Below are 18,964 nucleotides of genomic sequence, written 5' to 3'. Positions count from 1 at the left end.
GTGTGGGTAAGAGAGAGCTTGGTGAAAGGATTCCATTCTTAAAATACCAGCATTTCTCAGTCTTCCCAGTTAGGCTTTGACCCAAGTTCTAGCATGCCATAGGCAAGAGTGTGATGTCTTGGTTTCTGGTTCTACAGTGACTTCTCCACTCTGCTTCTGTCTTTTTTTTTTTTTTTTTTCAGTACTGTACAGAGGTCTTGGCATTATTATTGTGCTGTGTGTACCAGCACCTAGCATTGAGTTTGACACATAGCTGGTACCTCATTTATTACATAATTGAAGGACAGGGGAAACAATAGTAGAGAGGAAAATCGAGTCAATTTAAAGATACACCAAAAAGAGACGGTGGGGAAGACCCTCGAATACCTAGGCACAGGGGAAAAGTTCCTGAACAGAACACTAATGGCCTATGCTCTAAGATCAAGAATTGACAAATGGGACCTCATCAAATTGCAAAGCTTCTGTAAGGCAAAAGACACACTGTCAATAAGACAAAACAGCAACCAACAGATTGGGAAAAAATCATTACCAATCCTGGACCTGATAGAGGGCTAATATCCAATATATACAAAGAACTCAAGAAATTAGACTCCAGACAACCAATAACCCTATTAAAAATGGGGTTCAGAGCTAAACAAAGAATTCTCAACTGAGGAAACTTGAATGGCTGAGAAGCACCTTAAGAAATGCTCAACATCCTTAGTCATCAGGGAAATGCAAATCAAAGCAACCCTGAGATACCACCTCACACCAGTCAGAATGGCTAAGATAAAAAATTCAAGTGATGATAGATGCTGGCGAGGATGTGGAGAAAGAGGAACACTCCTCCATTGTTGGTGGGAATGCAAGCTGGTACAACCACTTTGGAAGTCAGTCTGGCAGTTCCTCAGAAAACTGGACATAGCACTACCTGAGGACCCAGCTATACCACTCCTGGGCATATACCCAGAAGATGCTCCAACATATAACAAGGACATATGCTCCACTATGTTCATAGCAGCCTTATTTATAATAGCCAAAGCTGGAAAGAACCCAGATGTCCTTTAACAGAGGAATAGATACAAAAAATGTGGTACATTCACACAATGGAGTACTACTCAGCTATTAAAAATAATGAATTGGAGAAATTCTTAGGTAAATGGATGGAACTAGAAAATATCATCCTGAGTGAGGTAACCCAATCACAAAAGAACACACATGGTATTCACTCACTGATAAGCAGATAAGCTTGAAATAGCCAAGATTCAACTAACTGACCACATGAAGCTCATGAAGAAGGAAGACCAAGTGTGCATGCCTTGGTCCTTCTTGGAAGGAGTGACAGAATGCTCAAGAGAGCAAATAAGGCAACAAAGTGTGGGACAGAAAGTCAAGGAGGGGCCATCGGGAGACCACTCTACCTTGATATCCATCTCATGTGCAGTCACCAAAGATAAACGCTGATATGGATGTCAGGAAAAGCATGCTGACAGGAGCCTGATGCAGCTGTCTCCTTGGAGGTCTGCCAGAGTCTGACATATCCAGAGGTGGATGCTTGCAGCTACCCATTGATCTGATCAAGGGCTCCCAATGAAGAAGTTAGAGGACTGAAGGAGCTGAAAGGGTTGGCGGCCCCATGAGGAGAGCAACAGAGCCATCCAACCAGAGCTCCCCAGGGTCTAAACCACCAGCCTGGGAGCACAAAGGGAGGCACCCATGACTTCAGCTGTATACTTAGGGGAGGATGGCCTTGTCGGGCATGGGTGGGAGAGGAGATCCCTGGTCCCATGAAGGCTGAACACCGAGCAGGGAGGAATTCAAGAGTGGGGAGGGGGAGGGGGTAGGTGGGTGCACACCCTTGTGGAGGCAGGAGGGGGGACAGGATGGGGGGTTCCTGGGTGGTGGTGGGAATTGGGTGAGGGGATAAAATCTGAAATGTATTTTAAATAAATAAATAAATAAATAAATAAATAAATAAATAAATAAATAAAAGATATACCAAAAAAAGCCAAACTGGATTACAAGAGGCATATACAAGTTTTCATAACTTATATTCCATATATGTATTTGTTGACTTTGTAGTAGGCAGGATGATGATCTTCCAAATATTGCCACATGCTATTTCCTAAAAACTATAAATACATTGCCTTGTGTAGTAAAAAGAACTTTGAAAATGAGATCGAGGATCTTGCCATAGAGAGACCATCTATGCTAGATTATCTAGGCAGAGCCAACATAACCCTAGGGTCTTTATGTGAAGGGGCAGAAAAGGCAGGGGAGGGGGGAGATACCCAGAAGAATCCAGTGTTTTGAAGTTGGAGGAAGAAGTCTTCTAGAAGCTGTAAAAGCTAAGGAAACTTTTTCCACAGAACTCCCAGGAGGAACTCCCAGGAGGAACTCCCAGGAGGAACTCCACTCTATTGACCCTTTGGCATCTCTGAATCCCTAGTTTGCTAGCCAGGCCCCTACACTTTCATTTTGTTTCTGCTTAGTGTTTTGTTGTTGTTGTGTTGTGTATTGCAGAAGTGCAGATAAAACCCAATGCCTCACACATTCTGGGTAAGTATTCTACCTCTCCAGCATTCCTGCTGAACAAATACATTCTTCCAAGTAACTGTGAATGGCAACCTGGACACTTTCCTCTCCTTGTCCAGTCATCCCTGGTGCAGCTGACAGAACCACTGCAGTCTCTTTTCACTTCTACTTCTAACCTCCATCTCCATCAGTCTTGGATTATTAAATAATCCAATAGACCAAGACCCAAAAGCCATCACTCTGATCAAGCTATACCACCGCTCAAACACTTCCCATAGAGATTCCCTGATGCAGAATCCAGCCTTTTCATCCTAGTATTAATGCCATTCTTATCCTGAGCCCTGTAGTCATCTTTCTTTTCCATAGGCCTCCTCTTACCCCTTAAATTCCAGCCAGCCCACTCCTCATTTATTCTCTCCATGTCATCGCCTGGTGTTCACACTACTTTGTCCACCTGGAACACCTCTTCTGTGTGTTATAGAATCAAATCTTTCTCTCAAGTCCCAGCTTCAATGACCTCCCCATGAAACTGCTGCTCCTACAACCCAGTCCTTTCACACATGCCCCTACTGCAGTCTGCCAACATTAACTCTTTCACTGAGCCCTTGGAATGCTTCTACGTCCCTCCTAGGGAGTAAAAGAGAACACAGTCTTTGGGGTTGAATAGACTGGTGCAGTCTGTATGCATCCCACAGTCCAAGCTACCTAGCTTCCCTGAGTTTCAGACTTGTCTGAAAATGGGCATCGTACTGATCTTACTAGTTTGCTAAGGAGACTAAAGCAAATAGTGTCCAAGAGACTAGCTATTCATTAATGAATGTGTCAGCATTACACTACACTCTTCAAGGAAGACTTCCCTCAGCTTTGTTTTAATCTTTTCAGTATTAAATAAGGTACTAAATGGTTGAGAGCATTCCTCCAAATTTCCTGCCCACCTAGACAAGAATGACCTCACCTCCAAATGTTCCAAAGCAAAGGAAAGGAAAAGGAGACGGGAACTGTTTTCAACATCAGTGTTAGAATTCTTTTGCATTCATGTAGCTGGTGCCCAGATGTGCACACATGTGCATATGTATGTGTGTAGTGGTGTGTATAAAAACCAGACACCAGTGCCAAATGTCTCCCTCATTTGCTTTCCTCCTTACTGTTTTGAGACATGGTCACGCACTGATCCTGACTTTAATGTGTCAGCTAGACTGGCTGATCAATGAACTTCAGGTATCTGCCTGTCTTCCCCTCCCCCGCACTGAAATTACAGGTGTGGCCCGCTGCACCTGGCTGGTTGTATGTGTTTGTTTGTTCTGTTTTGCTTTGTTTTTTTAATGTAGTATTGAGGATTCAAACTCAGATCCTAAAGTATGGGTGGCAAGCACATTCATTACCCACTGAGCCATTTCCCCATCTCCAATAGAAATTTTAAGATGGAAAATTTTCAGAACCCGTCCTTTGCTAATGTTACTAACCCTCTATTTATTCCAGCCAGGTAATAAACAAGTATTCTTTTCATTAGCGTAATTGCACATTGTTATTGTGACATCATTGAACACGAACTCAAACAACCATTGTTCCAGAGCTGTTGAGACAAAGGTGTTTTGACCTGTCATGTTTAAAAAGCCACACATGATATAGACTCTCCTTCAATGCTCAGGCATATATGCAGCCAAGTCTCCTTCCTTTAAAAATATCCCTTAAACTGCTTCTATGTTGAGAGAGAAAACTGGCCTCCTTTTCTCAGTCTGGCATTGTCACAAGGGAAAATCATGAGATTAAAATCCGCAGTGAGTTAGTTCTTTGAAATGTGGTCATCCACTTACCAGCTTGCTGACTAGGGATAAAGCACTTACTGAAGGCTCCATTTGTTCCCCTCTGAACTTGGGACAAACCATTGCCAACCCCCTTGGTGTGAAACACTGCAGGGAGCCAATAATACCACATAGCTGAAGATGTTTTGTAAATAACATGCTGCGTGAGAATGCACACCTACCTGTTCTCTTCCTAGCATGAGCTTTAAGCAGATACCCTTGACTTTGGCTAACAGAAGGGTTCACAGTTGCCTGTGGAAGCAATGAGGAGCATCTTCATCTGCCTTCACTTCACAGACACATCCCCATGTCTGACCCTGAGCCTTCCTCTCCGTAGTCCCTAAGACACAGAGGAGTCTATCACTATAAAGTTTTTTGAGTAACATCCTGGAGTAAGAAGTACTATCCCATAATGGTAACTGTTTCATGATGTTAACTAGCAGGTGATTTGGCCAGGAATTCTTCTGCTTGGGCATCATACTGAACTGGTCCATGAACCTTCAAATTCCAACCATCCTTCAAGGGAATGGTCATTTGCCAGAAAGATACCCCCGACACTTGTATAGATGAGAAGGTAGGAGAAATGACCACCTTTATGCAGAACTGCACTTGAGGTTAATATTAAATGTCAAAAAGAGCATGTATCTCAGCACTGGCTCCGTTTTTCCTCAAACTCCCCCTGTGCTTATTTCCCAGACCTCCCTGACTCAGACCCAGGACAATGCTTCACAGAAGGATAAAAGTCCTAATGAGCAAATCTCATGAAATATTCAGCTGGTCTTTTGGAGAAAAACAGCTGGAGATGACCTTAGGAATTCCACTAATTTCCCCCTACCACACAGTTTAAAAATAACCAAAGAGCATTTCTAGGGAGAGATGGCCTTTCCTTTAAAGGCAATAATAAGCAAGAAGGCATGCTGAGGTCATTAGCCCAAACAGTACAGTCCCCGTGATAAATCTTCAGCCAAACGTTCCTATGAGAATCTGTCTTCAAAAGGTCAAGGCAGCATTTCATTGTGATGGCTGCCTTCCCCCACCCAGCCCTGACACTCCGCTATATAAAGACATGTGGACGCCATCAACCCCTCATGAACCGTGTGGCCATGAGAAACCTTTCCTCCATTGGCAGAGTTTATCTAATTGATCTAATAAAGTGGTGGGCTCCAACCTAAGGTCCTCTCAGTTTAAGGTTCCTCCCTGGGAGGTATATTAATGACTCCTTGCTGCCTGAAAACAGCAGTGTTACACTAGCCCCTCCCCCCCCCCCAAGCATACCCTTCCAGCCCCTCTCCACTTGCCTTATGCAATTCCTTCAAGTGCCTTTCACCTACCTCACACCTCCATTCCTCTGAGATATTCAGTGTACTCTACTGCAAGGCCCACCCAGAACTTCTTAAAGTCCTACTCATCTTCCCACATATCTGCCTTCTTTGGAAAGATGAGGCTAGCCCATCTCACAAATCACTTTAGCATTCTTCTATGATGGATGGTCTCTGGGGCTTTGTGTGATCAAGGAGCTGTCTGTTTATTTGCTGCCGACCATACACCTAAACTCTCCTGAAAGCAAAGAGATATGGTTGATTCTCCAGAATTCCTCAGTGTCTGCCACTCCATATTTTGTGACCTTGAACCAAATTCCACTGAAGGACCATGTGCATTTCATGTTATTCCAAAAGACTGAACTTTCCCTTTTTTTTTTTTTCAAGAAATGTTTTTTTCTACTCAAAAAGCAAGAAAGTAACTTTTCTCTAGGCTTTTGCCATATTAGGAAAAAACATACAGAACTGCTCAGAACTATGACATAATCTTTGCTGAAGTTGAAAATATACATTATATCCCTGAGAAACTTCCATTGGTTTGAAACCAACTGAACCACAGTCCTTAAAAAGGCAACTCAGTGCTAAAAATGATGTCCAGCTTGGTGGGATTCTTTTTCTTTTGCTGAGCCAAAACGAATAATTATACACTTCTTTTTCTAAAGATTCTCAACCAAATTCTGGAAACTCAAATGACAAGCAGCAAGAATACAATCTTCTACAGGAAAATTAAAGTGCTCTATTAACCACTAATGACACTAAAGTATGCGTGTGTGCTTTAGAAGACAAACTAAGTGTTAGTGCAGCACACTCCTTAGATATGCATTTGGTGGAAGAGTTAGAAAAGAAACAGACATTTCATCTTCTTCCAATCCCTCTCTCTACCATTGCACATATCATAGACTATAAGAAAAAAAACCAGCAGAGTCACCATCATCCATATTCCAGAGAAGTCACTGAGGTTGGTGGAGATTAAGGACTTCATTTGCTGCCATACACTTCTAAGCAATAGAGTGGGAACCCGCTCCAGATTGCTATAACTCCAACCTTCTATCTGACACATCAGGGAGAGAAGGAAAGGCAAAAGAAAGGACTAGGTATGTGTTGTACCACATAGAAACTCCCATGGAACTCTGCAGGGTGCAAAGTGGGCTGGACATTCATACCAAGCTCCTCTAAGTGCCTAAAACACCTATTTGTTAAACTTGCTACGTGATGCAAACAGTTTCATTCTGTGTGTAGCTCCAATTCAGCAATGTCTATACAGAAACTCCAAGTCTGGGGCCCAGGTAGAAGATACAATGTTGCCATGTCAGCAAATCTATTTTTTCCTAAATCTTTCCAAAATGCAAAAATCCCTTTGCACTCACATAGGAAAGAACTTGAGGGTATTAGTCAAACCTTGAAACACCCCCCCCCAAAGGCAGATGCAAACATATGATCATTATGCTATATCTGCAGGTTCAGCCATGCCCTGTCTAGAGGAACAAAGAGCTGGGTTCCCATTCTTGCTCAGCAACTAATGACCCTGTTTTTATTCTCGTGGCTGGCTGACCTCTCTTGTAAAATGAGGTGTATCTACCAGCATCATTTTTCTTCATAGACATAAAATCAAATTACAAAGTAAGTGTCAGCATGTCCATCAATCTAGCTGAGAGAAAAAGAAATTCAGAGGCAGTCTATTTAAACTATTTAAGGGGAAAAAAAGGCATCCTGCTGTATCGTGCAAAAACCTAAGCACCTTTCATATGATCATAGTGATGATAGTGAAGGAGAAAAGTGTGAGTGTGGGGGGTAGGGTGTGTGTGTGTGTGTGTGTGTGTGTGTGTGTCTGTGTCAGAGGAGTGGGGGTGTTGCTTAGAGTTTGGAGCCAGGACCTCAAGCATACTGCCCAAGTGTTTCCCACTGAACTACATCCCCAGACTTTCTTTGCTTTTTTTCTATGCCTCTCTTCACTTCTCCCTTTCTGACTGAGAATGTTCTCTCTTTGGTTTTAGACAAAGGACAACTGATAGAAGTAATAAATAGAAAGATCAGGCTCCTAAGTCTGAAAGTCAAGAAGACTTTGGCACAATGTTGTGGGCCTGCCCGGCACTGAGAACAGGCATGCTGGACTGAGAGTATGGAAGAATATGTGTCATCGTGTGACACCTGGGGTTGTTGGAGGTCAAATGGCTCGTCAAGGGTTACACAGGTGTTCGGTGGCAGGATTGAGAAGACAATGCATGTGGAAAGGAGGGGAATGACTAAACCATGAGGGTGTATTTAAGTGTCAGTTGTGTTGTTGGAGGAGGATGAGGGATGATGACAAAAACTGGAAACCAGTGAGGGTTGACCTGAGCTTTGAGCAGGGATACACTTTAGACAAAGCATGAGCCAACTGGTGAAATTCAATGCAGAAGACAAGACCCTTGAACTACTTTGGAGACAGTGGAGTACAGAACAAGAGAAGGTATCTATGTCTTTATGTACAGAAAAGCACACTGTCTTCCACTTAGACAGTGGCTCTTCCTTTGTCAGCATAAGTAATCAACATGTGTATCTTTCCCAGGAGTAGAAGTGGACGGCTCTCGGCCTTGGTTTTCCCTTGGCATTCACAGTGGGTATTGTGGGAGGACCATGTAAGGCTAAGGGAATGGCATCTATACCACTGAGAGAAGATGAAGCCATCTGACTTTACATTGATGACTGTGAGGTAGCTGGCCTTGCCGGTCAGTGAGGCTCCCATCGAGAGCTGTGACCAGTCACACACCTGCACAGCAAGCCTACCTTCCCAGACCACAATTGCTGCTACCAAGCTTCAAGAATGTAATTAATGAAGAATCTGGACCTGTTCCTGAGGTGGGAGGGAGATGAGGAGAGTGGCTGGAAAGATTTCAAGGTGATGATAGGACTTCAGAAGCACGGGAAGGCTTAATCAAGTAGGCCTAAGCCAATGTTCTGCGTATCAGCCAAAATGCCAGGAGGGAGGCTGTGAAATAACTGGAGATGCTTAGGGAAAAGGCCTCATACACAAAGGAGAGCAAGACCTAAGTTAATTGCAGACCTGTGTTAGGACAGGAACCTAGGTAACAATCCTAGTATTTACTCTTAGCAGAATTACCAGTCTTATTCCTTTCTAGTGAGTGTTGAATCAACCCTACAGAATTCTATTAATTGTATTTCATATGGAAACCCTCGAATAATATTTATTTCATCAGGGGTCATGAGGTGAAATCCACAGGTGTAACTCATATAGGGAGAGCATGACAAAATTTAGAAAAAAAAATCTTCCTTCATTCCCATTCCTAAGCAACTAGCAAGTGGGGCAGCCAGTGTGGGGACAGGCTCTATGTGGTCACGTTACCCAAAAGATAATCTTGGAAAGCAACTTTAACAAACGAGATCTGCCCTCTGTCATATCAGCTTTGAAGCTAACAGGGAAGCAAAAGCAATGAGCAAAAGAATTGGAGCTCTTGAGCTGGAAAGCAGAGCTGCTTCTGGCACATTTTTCAGGGGTTTTGGCATCTTGAGCTCATGTGAAGTTACCAAACTTTGTGTAGACAATGGCCAATGGAGTCATGAAGTACTGTCTTGGCAAAAACTAATAATTGTTTCTTAGTGCCTTAGTCAGTATTCTTTTGCTGTGAAGAGACACCATGACCATGGCAACTATTATAAAGGAAAACATTTAATTGGGGCTGGTTTACAGATTCAAAGGTTTAGTCCATTATTATCATGGTGGGAAGAATGGTAGCATACAGGCAGACATAGTGTTGGAGAAAGAGCTGAGAGTTCTGCATCTGGATACGCAGGCGGCAGGAAAAGAGGGTGACACTTGGTCTGGGTTGACCTTCTGAAACCTCAACGCCCACCCCCAGTGACACACTTGCTTCAATATAGCCACACGTATGCCAAGCAATAGCAGCAAACCAAATATTTCACTAAAACAATGTTACATATAACTTTGATTTCATAGAAGATAAACAAGCACTCGTTTTTTGTCAATAGCGACAATAGACAAGTCTATCCTAAGAACATGTTTTGTGCGACTCACTGGGTACATTCACTGCAGAGAGAAGCACAGTTGCAGAATAGTGGTGTCTAATACAAAACCTAAGTCAATTTTAACCTTCTTAAGCTTCCCTCTCCTCATTCACAGATGAAGTAATTGAAAAGATGATCTCTCTCTCTTAGCAAACTTCCAGCAACGGGCATTCTGACTCCGACCGGAGAGAGAACACAGTTCAAGCCATGGCTAGACTGGGCTACTACAAGTCCTGCAATAGTCGCTCCTGAGCTTCCTACTCATCTCAACTCAAATGCCAGAGGGAAGCCACCCCGCAGTCTGGAGGAATTTAACATAGTCGTTCTTTTGATAGTGCTTAGAGTCTTCCAAAAGTGAGATGATTTTTAACTAAATTCAATGACCCTACAGGATTGCTGTTTCCTTAAGAGATGAGTGTGTTGAAGTTCTATGAGGTCCTCTAACACTTCAGTCAAGACCAAGTAGGAAGCAGTAGGAACCCCATTTTATAGTCGGAAGTATAAGTGACAAGTAAATGCTGTCATCTGAGAGCAAGGCAGTCTTGTGGAACTGAGCCCCTCAGGCTATGGGATCGATCCTGTCTGCCGGCAGACAAAGCATTGAATGAGAGGACACTCAGTGTCTAAGAGAACAGATTGCTCAGCTTCTATGTGGGAAAAACATAATCTAGGGTCAGGGTCACAAAAGTGTTTCGTGTTGTGGTGAGAAGAGACAAGGAAACTACGTTACTCTTTTCCATATCCTTACAACATTCTTCTTGACGATAAATAGAAAACTAGGCATAAGTAGTTAATATTCATTAATAACATGACTATCAAAGGCTTGCGTAGCACTTAGAATTCGCCAGTCATCATTCTTAGCACTTCATTGATCCCTTACAATGCGATATAGTAAGCATGCAAAAAAAAAAAAAAAAAAAAAAAAAAAAAGCAGGCAGTCCAGCTGCAGTGTACACACTCCTGACCTCCAAGCCACACTGCCTTCTTCAGTGGAAGCACCACAGTGTGCTGCTAGGCTTGATCCCTAGTGAGTCCTTGGCTCTTCAGTTTTCACCAATAACCTTTATGGGCTCCGTACTCTGGCTCATTTTCTAATGTCTAGCTCAGAGTCTTTTCCTAATTTTGACTGAAACTCTCAAAAATCTCAAGGAATGGAGTCCCTAGGAACCTTCCCCAACTATAAGACATACACTGTTTAGCCCCAAGACCTATGTGTTGCATAGCAGACTCCTTCAGAAGGTAACTGAACATTTTTGAGACCGTGTTACTATGTAGCCAAGGCTAAATCCGAATTCAAAATCCTCCTGCCTCTAACTCACAGTGCTGGGATTAGAAGATCATAACACCCCTCCAAATTGGAAATTCCCTTCATAAACCCAAGGAGAATTCTCACCTTTATCCAGAGAGCAACTCTGAGTGAGAAACATTTCCACAGTAAAAGTGCTTGCTGAGCTCATAGGTTGGGACTGCAGTTTACAAAAGCTTTATAGTCAAGATGGCACAATACAATGGTATGAAAATAAAGCTGGAGTACTCAGGGCTGCTGAGCCAAGGGATGCCCCAGATTCCTCCTGCCTGATTCTCCCATTGGGGAGCCAAAGCCACCAAGAGAAAAGAAAGCCTTCTGACCATCTTACTCAGCTGAATAAGTATGTTAAAAGATATGTGAGGGGAAAATCTTATCTAAAGTCATGGATTCTCTGGTCCACTGATTTTGTCATACACACACACACACACACACACACATATACACACATATATGTCTATGTGTGTGTACATACATACATACATACACATGTGCACACACACATATACATACACATACCTACTCACATGTGCATGCACACACACACAAACACACACACATACACACACACAGTATATTACCAAAAGAAATCAAGGAGAACTATTGAGACTCTAATGCTTTTTTACCTCATACATAGGGAACCACAATGATAATCATCTCTGAATATTGGCTGGTAAGTGCCACTAATACAAGGGAATTATGTCATCAGAGGATATGTTTTATTGCATGTTTACTTTTAAATGCATGCACATTAGAAGCACATAAATATGAAACTCAATAAATATAATTCAGCATATAAAGGCCTACAGACAGAAGTCACATATATTTATCATTCTAAAGCAGAAGGGACCTTTGACAAAGATCACTATACCTTCATGATGAAAACCTGAATAAACCAAGAAGAAAAGGATCATACTTGAACATGACACACCTACATGTTCCCTTTAAAATCAGAACTAAGACAAATGTCTTATTATACAGTCAATATGGCACTCAAAGTCTTAAAGCAATAAAGCAGGAAAAAATAAAGGTATTCAAATATGGAAAAAATAAGTCAAATTATCAAAATTTGCAGACAGTGATACTATACTTAAAAAACATGACTCTACTGGAAGATTCTTAATGTCAGAGACAAATTCAGTGATGTAACAGGATATAAATTCAACATATAAAAAGCAGCTGCTTCTTTACACAGTAACAAGCTTGCATAGAAGGAAAGCAGGAAAAGAGTCACAATCCCATTCATAATAGCTTTGTAATAAATAACAGATCTGGTCTTGGAGTAAAGCTAACAGAAAAGGCAAAAGACCTCTATGATAAAAACTTTAAGACACAGAAAACGACTTGGAACATATACTAGAAAATGGAAAAAATCCCCATGATCATGGACTGCCAAAATTAATACTGTAAAATGGCTGTATTACTAAAAGCAGTCTTCCAATTCAATGCAATACCCATTTAAATTCCAATAACATTCTTTGCAAAACTAGAAAAAAAATCGAAAGTTCATGTGGAAAAAAAACACACAAAAACCACAAATAGCCAAAGTAACACCAAGCGTAAAGAGCTATGCTAGGGGAACCACGAAGTCTGGTCTCAGACTATTTCCTGAGCTATATAGTGATTGCACTGGCTGGCCTATGGCACCTTAACACAAACTGGAGTTATATGAAAGGGGGGAGCGTCAATTGAGAAAATGCCTCCAGAAGATCCAGCTAGCTGTAAAACATTTTCTTTATTAATAATGGATAGGTGAGGGAAGAGCCCACTGTGGGTGGGGCCATGCTTAGAGTGGTGGTCCTGGGTTCTATAAGAAAGCAGGTTGAGCAAGCCATGATGGGCAAGCCAGTAAGCAGCACCCCTTTATGGCTTCTGCATCAGCTCCTGCCCCCAGGTTCCTGCCCTACTTGTGTTCCAGTCCTGGCTTCCTTTGACAATGAACTATGATGTACTAAACCTTTTCCTCCCCAAATTGCTTTGGTCATGGTGTTTCATCACAGTAGTAGTATCCACCTGTAACTAAGACAGGGACAAAGAAGACACAATACCAGTACAGAAGCAGGCATGTAGAACAAGATCCAGAAATAAACCCTAGAGCTACAGCCATCTAATTTTCAACAACGTTTTCAAAAATATACATTGGGAGGGAAAAAAAAGCAGCTTCTTCCACAAATGTTGCTAGAGAAACTGCATATTCACAGGTAGAACAAAACAATCTGTATCCATTATCCTGCACAAAAAATAATTAAAAATAAATCAAATACTCCAACATATTTGAACTACAAGAGAAAAATAAGAAAAAATATTTCAAGATAGAGACATAGGCAAAGTCTTGTTGAAAATGTCTATGACAGAAATAATCTCAAATACTGATAAATGGAATTGTACAAAGTAAAACCCTTCGGTACAGCAAAGGATGAACTCAGAGTGAAGAGAGAAGCTGCAGGATAGGAGAAAAGTGTTTCCAACTGTACATCAGACAGAGGATTAATATCTAGAAAACAAAATGAATTCCAAATATGTAACACAAAAACAATTCTGTATCAGATCATTTGATAAATACATAGGCTAATAATCTGAGGAAACAGTTCTCCAAAATAAAGAAATACAAATGGGCAATAAATATGTTAAAGTGCTCAACATTTTAGGCACTTGGGAAATGTATATTAAAATCATTTTGAGATTCCATCTTACCCCAGAGTAACTATTGTCAATAAAACAAATGTCAGCAAATGCTGGCAAGGATATGGGGAAAGAGGAATCTTTACTCACTGCTGGTAGGACTTTTAACTATGGAAATCGGTATGGAGACTTCTCAACAAACTGAAAATAGAGTTCTTGTTTGAGCCTGGAATAATGTAATATGTGCATATGCATGTGCATGTTTGTGTGAGCGTGTGTGTGTGTGTGTGTGTGTGTGTGTTAACCATCCTAATATAGAGAAGGGTAGAGGAATGGAAGAAAGGGACCTTACAGAAGAGGAGAAAGGGGAAAAGAGAGGACAATAGAATACACGTGACATGAAAGCCAGAGTAGAAATATTGGGGGTGGGAGGATCAGCAAGAGGGAGTTAGTAGGAGAGGACCCTGAAAGAGGGAGGGATGAATTAGCAGAAAGCATAACAAGACACGTGTATATAAGTACCATAATGAAAGCTATCACTTGGTTTGCTCACTTTAAAAATTATCAGAAAGATGGAAGAGAGATAGGTTAGCTTGAATAATTGCTAAGTGGCACAGGAAGTAGTAAGAAAGGCTGAAAATGAAGAGAAGAGGGAGGCTGGTGGAGAAAAAGGAGGAGAAGCAGTAACATTTGTATATCATCTTGAGTTTTACTTTACTTTCTATAGTTCTGAAGATCCACAGAGCTTACCACAGAGCTGGTAAAGAGAACATGTTCCCGTTATCCAGGTTTATAGACTAGTTTTAAACCAGCCCTGGAAATCTCTAGCTGGTCACAGGACAGCTAAGTAAAGGGTACGTGGATTTCTGTGCCTTGTTTCCTTTAACCTCATGCAAATCTATAGCTAACCAAAATGGAAAGATGAACTTTAAAACCTCCTAAAGCAATTCACTAGCACCATCATTTCAGGGAGTGGGGGAAACAGTGTTTAACACACACAAAACCTCTCCTGTCTCCACAAGTCTCTCCCTACTAAAGTCACCAACACACCAGTTATTTTTTTTATCATTTAATCTATCTTCTGGTTTAATACACACACACACACACACACACACACACACACACAGAGAGAGAGAGAGAGAGAGAGAGAGAGAGAGCAATTACTGTGAGAGTCTCCTCTCCTTATTCATAACATAGCTTCTTAAACTGTGGGTTGTGACCCATATAGAGTGACATAACTGGATAGATATTGGGATTGTGGAAAATGGGGCAATAGTAAAGATTTTTAAACAGACAACCACCAGCAATTCAAACCAAATGAATCCATATATGTCCACCTATATGGCACCAAGTGCTGTCACTGCAGCTGGATGTATAATATGCATATTTGCATTGATCATTCTGGCATGCTACCAAAGGCCAACAAATGTAGTCTTAAACACTTCCACTCAGACTCTAGACGCTAGGTTACTGACCACGGTGTTTTTACTAAACTGTGGCTTCCTACTCTTACAGACACATCCTGCTTTACTCCCAGGCACTGATGTTCATGTCATAATACATAGAGCACCAAGACTTCGGCCTTTTCATACCGTCACTTCTCCACATGGAAGTATGCACTAGTACACTTGTCTCAGGGTTGTATTGTGTGAGCATATTTGGTGCTTCAGTTGCTGGCTTGAGTTTCACTTTAAAAAAAAAATCATTCAGTGAATTTTGGTTTGGGGTTACAACAAAATCTCCAACTGTTTCTGAGATGATTCTGGACAGGCTTCTGTCAGTTGTACCATGTATGTGTTGAGGAAAGAGGCATTGTTGGCACCAACTCTTACAAAATGTCAATCAATCCTAGATAGTGTCAAAGATGATTTAGATCCTTCAGCATCAAATATTTTGCCTTAATAAGATTTAATCCTTAATAAGAAAGTAAGCATGTTTAACTCATTTGTAAGTAAGTTTGTTTTCATCTTTAATAAATAAGATTGTATGTACACCAAAGGATTGTCTCTTAAATAAATTTCTTTATAGATTATTCTAAGTAAGTGTTTGATTTTATAGCTACTCAATAGAGCCTTATAGTCAGAGTTTCAAAAAATTTTGCTGCTGAAAATGATCATTGTGTAGAAAAAAAATGTAGGATAACAAAAGCTCCAATTCAGAGCAAATCTCCCCCATAGTCTTTCTCAAGGAAAATACAGCTGAGCCTTGAACAGAGACTTGGAGAGGCTGCTTTACATGGATGAATGATGTACTCCCCAGTCACAAGCTTGAAAAACTATAAAGCACTATGCTCTGTGCTGCTTTTCTGTACTTCAGAAGACCGGCCATAGTTGTGCCCATCTTTCTCACAGGGCTCTGCAGAGCAACATGGCATCTCAGCTGAACCTGTACAGTAGCAAGAGTGTGTATCACTTTACTCCAATGTTCTCAACCTCTGAGTCATGACACCTTTAGGGCCACATACCACATATCCTGCATATCAGATATTTACATGGTGACTCATAACAGTAGCAAAGTTGCAGTTGCAAAGTAGCAACAGAATAATTTTCGAGGTGGGGGTCACCACAGCATGAGGAACTGTATTAAAGGGTAGCAGCATTAGGAAGGTTGGGAACCACTCTCTTAGAGAGCCGCACTAATTATTTCTGAGATCTTTACTGATTAATATCTTCAAATCTCTGAATTTCCACTTAAATGTAGGATAATATTTTTTTGCTATATGAAGGTTACAGTATGGTATTTATAAAATGCTGTGACTGGTGCTAACTTTAATTCCCAGTAAATATTTTTACCCTTCCATAGATACTGCTAGGCACTAACGCTCACATCATAGTTATAACTGGAGGCTAGTGCCCTCCTCTAAAGATTGAAATTTGCTTGCATTCAGAACAGCAAAAAGCACATGGATAAATAATTAAAGGCATGAAGATGATGAAGGGCTGGAGAGGTGGCTCAGCCGTTAAAGTCTAGGCTCGAAACCAAAATGTCAAGAAAGATGATCAGAGGACTGGAGGAAGAGAATGGAGGAGGGAGACGAAGGAGAGGATGACTAGGAAGCAGGAGATACCAAGTTGCTGGAAAAGTCAGATCTTCATTGAGTATTGACCCAGACACTACAAGCTGAAAAGCATGACATACCAAATAGGCATGAAATAAGTCCTGGACATGACGGTGTATGGAATGATAGTCAGCTACAAGAAATGGCCCAGCTGAAGATGGAACACCAAGAAGAGCTGACTGAACTGCACAAGAAGCGTGGGGAGTTAGCTCAGTTGGTGATTGACCTGAATAACCAAATGCCCCAGAAGGACAAGGAGATACAGATGAATGAAGCAAAGATTGCAGAGTGTTTACAGACCATCTCTGACCTGGAGACAGACTGCCTGGACCTGCGCACCAAACTACAGGACCTTGAGGTAGCCAACAAGACCCTGAAGGATGAGTATGATGCCCTGCAGATTACCTTTACTGCCCTAGAAGGGAAACTAAGGAAAACTACTGAAGAGAACCAGGATCTGGTCACCAGATGAATGGCTGAGAAGGCCCAAGAAGCTAATCGCCTCAATGCAGAGAATGAGAAGGACTCCAGGAGGCGTCAAGCACAGCTGCAGAAGGAGCTTGCAGAAGCAGCAAAGGAACCTCTACCTGTTGAACAGGATGATGACATTGAAGTCATTGTGGATGAGACCTCAGATACACAGAAGAGACTTCTCCCGTGCGAGTCATCAGCAGAGCAGCTACGAGACGCTCTGTCTCTTCCATCCCAGTCCCCCGGGATATTGTGGACACTCATCCTGCTTCTGGTAAAGATGTGAGAGTCCCAACTACTGCCTCAAATGTCTTTGATGCACATGACAGAGAGGTCAATGCAGTGCAGATCAGTCCAGGCTCCCGGTTACTGGCCACTGGAGGCATGGACCGCAGGGTTAAACTTCGGGAAGCATTCGGAGATAAATGTGAATTCAAGGGTTCCCTGACTGGCAGTAATGCAGGAATTACAAGCATTGGATTTGATAGTGCTGGGGCGTACCTATTAGCAGCTTCAAATGATTCTGCAAGCCGGATCTAGACTGTGGATGACTATCGATTAAGGCACACACTTACAGGCCACAGCGGGAAAGTCCTCTCTGCCAAGTTCCTGTGGACAATGCACGGAGAGTCTCAGGAAGTCATGACCGGACCCTCAAACTCTGGGGTCTCCGCAGCAAAGTCTGTATAAAAACAGTGTTTGCAGGATCCAGCTGCAGTGACATTGTTTGCACTGAGCAATGTGTAATGAGTGGACATTTTGACAAGAAAATTCGTTTCTGGGGTATCCGATCAGAGAGTGTGGTCCGAGAGATGAACTATCAGGGAAGATCACTGCTCTGGACTTAAACCCTGAGAGAACTGAGCTCCTGAGCTGCTCCCATGATGACCTGCTAAAGTCACTAACCTCCAGACAAATGCTGCCAAGCAGACATTCAGTGCACCTGGATTCAAATGTGGATCTGACTGGACCCGGGTTGTCTTCAGACCTGTTGGCAGTTATGTGGCAGCAGGCTCAGCTGAGGGTTCTCTTTATGTCTGGAGTGTGCTCACAGGCAAAGTGGAGAAGGTTCTTTAAAAACAGCACAGCTCTTCTATCAACGCTATGGCGTGGGCCCCCTCGGGCTTACATGTTGTCAGTGTGGACAAAGGAAGCAGAGCTGTGCTCTGGGCACAGCCTTGATGCTGCACCCTGAGGAGCAGCGTGGGGCCCCTCAGCCCATCTTGGAGAGTGATGTGTCCTCCCAGAGAAGAGCTGCAGCAATGTGGTGTCGTAGCGTTCCTGAGAACTTTGACTTAAAGTCTAATGGCTGAGAAGAACCAACACTGAACCAAACCGACTGCAAGTCCCTAGCAGAGGTTCGGATTCTTGTGTGCATTTGAGTGGGAAACACTACTAACTCTGACCTTCCATACCTCATGGGGAGCATAGGGTCCCAGCTGGGTCTCCCCACTGGACACAGTGCCAAGGACAACCTCACACACCGGGTATTGGGTCCCCTGTGCTTTTCCTGTCTTTCCAAAGTCTGTTGTAGCCTGATGCATGCCCCCTTTCTGTAGGGTCACTTACCCAGGGGGCTCACTGTAGGCATTGGGTCAGTGGAAACCAAAATCAGGGCCTGTCCTCCTGTGACAAAGGATGGGTGGAGCTGTTTTCAGGGCTGGTGTGTCTGGTCTCACTGCTGAAACCTGAATCTTCGGCCAGCCTTCAAAACCCTGAGCTCCCTTCCTGCCAGCACTTACACATAGCTTTGTGTATGAGAGGAAAGGGCCGTGCCAACCTTTCCCTGTCTGGTAGAATTTGCAGCAAAGGTGAAAAACACATCTTTACCCAGCATCCCTGCAAGTGC

General features: G+C 42.4%; 1 protein-coding gene and 1 pseudogene across 19 annotated transcripts in view; one reads left to right on the top strand and one right to left on the bottom strand.

Moving 5' to 3' along the window:
- Sytl2 (synaptotagmin like 2) overlaps positions 1-18,964 on the bottom strand; it is a 111,745-nt gene that overhangs the window by 71,072 nt on the left and 21,709 nt on the right. The window contains exon 1 of one of the 19 annotated variants that reach the window (XM_076937706.1): positions 4,499-4,656. The exons of the other annotated variants lie outside the window; for them this stretch is intronic. The gene's annotated coding sequence lies outside the window, so the exon portion shown is untranslated. Of the gene's footprint in view, positions 1-4,498; positions 4,657-18,964 lie in introns of those variants that run through there. 19 annotated transcript variants of the gene reach the window in all.
- LOC117707136 (autophagy-related protein 16-1 pseudogene) lies at positions 16,667-18,297 on the top strand (annotated as a pseudogene).

The sequence above is a fragment of the Arvicanthis niloticus genome, chromosome 1 (assembly GCF_011762505.2).
Source record: "Arvicanthis niloticus isolate mArvNil1 chromosome 1, mArvNil1.pat.X, whole genome shotgun sequence".
NCBI lineage: Eukaryota > Metazoa > Chordata > Mammalia > Rodentia > Muridae > Arvicanthis > Arvicanthis niloticus.
Note: the sequence above shows the minus strand (reverse complement) of the source record. Positions and strands in the feature narration are given on the sequence as shown.